Source organism: Bufo gargarizans, chromosome 6, assembly GCF_014858855.1.
Source record: "Bufo gargarizans isolate SCDJY-AF-19 chromosome 6, ASM1485885v1, whole genome shotgun sequence".
Lineage (NCBI taxonomy): Eukaryota > Metazoa > Chordata > Amphibia > Anura > Bufonidae > Bufo > Bufo gargarizans.
In genome coordinates this window covers 23,534,948-23,538,236 of record NC_058085.1, presented here as the reverse complement: position 1 = coordinate 23,538,236, position 3,289 = coordinate 23,534,948, and the positions used below count along the sequence as shown (strand labels likewise).

Genomic DNA, 3,289 nt, shown 5'->3' with positions numbered 1-3,289 from the left:
CTCCATGTAGTAGTCGGGCTCCAGGCTGTGCTGCAGGAGAAGGTACAGGACCTGTGATGATGTCATGACCATGTGATCAGGTGTGGGAGGAGTCAGGCGGTGTGGGAGGAGTCAGGCTGTGCTGTAGGAGAAGGTACAGGACCTGTGATGATGTCATGACCATGTGATCAGGTGTGGGAGGAGTCAGGCGGTGTGGGAGGAGTCAGGCTGTGCTGCAGGAGAAGGTACAGGACTTGTGATGATGTCATGACCATGTGATCAGGTGTGTGGGGGGGAGTTAGAGGTTATGCTGCAGGAGAAGGTACAGGACCTGTGATGATGTCATGACCATGTGATCAGGTGTGGGAGGAGTCATGGAGATCACATGACCAGGTTTATCTGCTCTGTGTGAGAGACTCTGCTGTGCTGTGTGGAATCCCAGTCTGTATGTAGCAAAGCTGTAAGCCTGTAATGTTTGTATAGATGAGCTGTAGCCATGTAATGTCTGTGTAGTTGAGCTGTATGTGCATACAACCAAGCTGTTTATGTGTAATATGCCTCTAAAGAGTTCTATCAGTGTGTGCAGCAGAGTTGTGTATGTGTAATGTTCAGTTACTACAGCTGAGTCTTTGTCATGTCCATGTAGCAGAGCTGTGTATGTGTAATGTTCAGTTACTACAGCTGAGTCTCTGTCACGTCCATGTAGCAGAGCTGTGTATGTGTAATGTTCAGTTACTACAGCTGAGTCTTTGTCATGTCCATGTAGCAGAGCTGTGTATGTGTGATGTTCAGTTACTACAGCTGAGCCTTTGTCATGTCCATGTAGCAGAGCTGTGTATGTGTAATGTTCAGTTACTACAGCGGAGTCTTTGTCATGTCCATGTAGCAGAGCCGGCGATGTAATCTGCTGGTATCGGGGCTCTGTGTGCGCTCAGGAGATGTTTAGGGGTAACTCTGTCCCTTTTCCCCATATCAGTTATTAGAAATGATGTCAGCGATACCTTATGTCGGGGCAGATGTAGGATTTCCGCTGTGGGGGAAAAGGAGGAATAACCTTCTCTTCTGTTGTTCCTAGTGTTAGCACATAAATGGCCGCGCTGTGTCTTATCGCTGGGGATTGTCTCTGTAGTTGATCTGAGCTTGTCTGCTGCTGTCACAAGGGGTAGCGTCACAGGTATAAAGATAGAGCGGAGGTGCACCCAGGGCCGGCCTTAGGTGTTCAGGCGCCCTGTGCGAGCTAACCTTGTGCCCCCCCCCCCCCCCCCCCAAAAAAATAAAATAAAAAATATTGTGTGGCACAGTGTAGCGGTATACTGTATATTGTGGGGCACAGTGTAGGCTATATGTGTATAACAAACATATTTCACATGAAAACTTACAGTTACTTGGCTTGGCCCTTGGGGATCTCGGACGCCACTTCCACACTTGGCCGGGGGCTCGGTGGAGCTGATGAGGTGTTTTATCCTAATGAGAAAGATTTCATAATAAGTATTTGGAGAAGGGGCAGAGGGATAGCAGAGCAGGGAGAGGCTGGTGCTGCTACTAGGGGGTCACACCATGGGGGAGTAATAAAGCCCATCATAATGCCCCCCCAGTAGTAATAATTCTCCTTATAATGTGACAGTGCAAAAAATACCCCCTTGTAATGCCCCCATTTGAGCTAATGTCCTCATAGTGCCCCCATAATGTGCCAGTATAAAATACCCCTATATAGTGCCCCTAGTAAATGACCCCATAGTGCTCCACACCCTCCTTCCTCCTAGTACCCCCCATAATGTACCAGTATAAAATGCTCCAGTAGATGCCCTCAGTGTCCCCCATAATTTGCAAGTATAAAATACCCCTTCTTAGTGCCCCCCGTAGATGACCCCATAGTACTCCTCTCCCCCCGTCCCCATAGTACCCACCATGTGTCCAAGTATAAAATTGTACTGTACAGAGAGCCCATATAAAATACCCCTTCTTTGTGGCCTCAGTAGATGCCCCTATAGTGCCCCCAATCATGTGCCAGTATTAACAGCCCCCCCCTGTGCCAATAATAATAGCCCCCTTTGCCAGTAATAGCAGCCCCCCTGTGCCAGTAATAGCAGCCCTCAGTAATAACAGCCCCCCCTTTGCCAGTAATAACAGCCCCCCCTTTGCCAGTAATAACAGCCCCCCCTTTGCCAGTAATAACAGCCCCCGCCAGTAATAACAGCCCCCCCCCTTTGCCAGTAATAACAAACAGCCCCCCCTTTGCCAGTAATAACAGCCCCCGCCAGTAATAACAGCCCCCCCCTTTGCCAGTAATAACAGCCCCCCCTTTGCCAGTAATAACAGCCCCCTTTGCCAGTAATAACAGCCCCTCCTTTGCCAGTAATAACAAACAGCCCCCCCTCTTTGCCAGTAATAACAAACAGCCCCCCTCTTTGCCAGTAATAACAAACAGCCCCCCCTCTTTGCCAGTAATAACAAACAGCCCCCCTCTTTGCCAGTAATAACAAACAGCCCCCCCTTTGCCAGTAATAACAAACAGCCCCCCCTTTGCCAGTAATAACAGCCCCCGCCAGTAATAACAGCCCCCCCTTTGCCAGTAATAACAGCCCCCCCATTGCCAGTAATAACAGCCCCCCCTTTGCCAGTAATAACAAACAGCCCCCCTTTGCCAGTAATAACAAACAGCCCCCCCTTTGCCAGTAATAACAGCCCCCGCCAGTAATAACAGCCCCCCCCTTTGCCAGTAATAACAGCCCCCCCCTTTGCCAGTAATAACAAACAGCCCCCCCTTTGCCAGTAATAACAGCCCCCGCCAGTAAAAGTATTGTATATAATAAAAAATAAAAAAAAACACATACTTACCTCCATGTCAGTGATGCGATGCAGGCCTCTTCTTGCCTGTGTCCCACGCTGTATGGCTCAGGCGGCGCGATGACGTCATCGCTCCGCCTGCGCTGGCCTCTGATAGGAAGGGAAAGGGACAAGCCTCTCCCTCCCCTACCGCAGCACAGGCAGGCTGTCCTGAGGACGGCGATACAGATGACTGGAGATGAGCGCTTCCACAATGGAAGCGCTCATCTCCCTGTGCCCAGCCGCCGCCAGCTCGCTCGCCTGCCGCAGCCCGCATATTACACTGCGAGCTGTCGGCCGCCCGGCGCCCCTGTTGCTATGGCGCCCTGTGCGGCCGCACAGTCCGCACACCCCAAAGGCCGGCCCTGGGTGCACCCCCTGAGCTGCCACCCGGTCCCTTGTCCCTGCCTACTTGCACCATCCGCCCTAGGTGACCGGGCGCAACTGGGCGACAGTCCCTGACCTGAGTAAGTGCAAGCAGAGA

General features: G+C 51.4%; 2 protein-coding genes across 2 annotated transcripts in view; one reads left to right on the top strand and one right to left on the bottom strand.

The window, feature by feature from the left end:
• Positions 1 to 3,289, bottom strand: part of LOC122940391 — a 1,778,572-nt gene that overhangs the window by 51,139 nt on the left and 1,724,144 nt on the right. The window lies entirely within an intron of this gene.
• Positions 1 to 3,289, top strand: part of LOC122940426 (oocyte zinc finger protein XlCOF6.1-like) — a 273,710-nt gene that overhangs the window by 154,973 nt on the left and 115,448 nt on the right. The gene's annotated exons all lie outside the window — the stretch shown is intronic.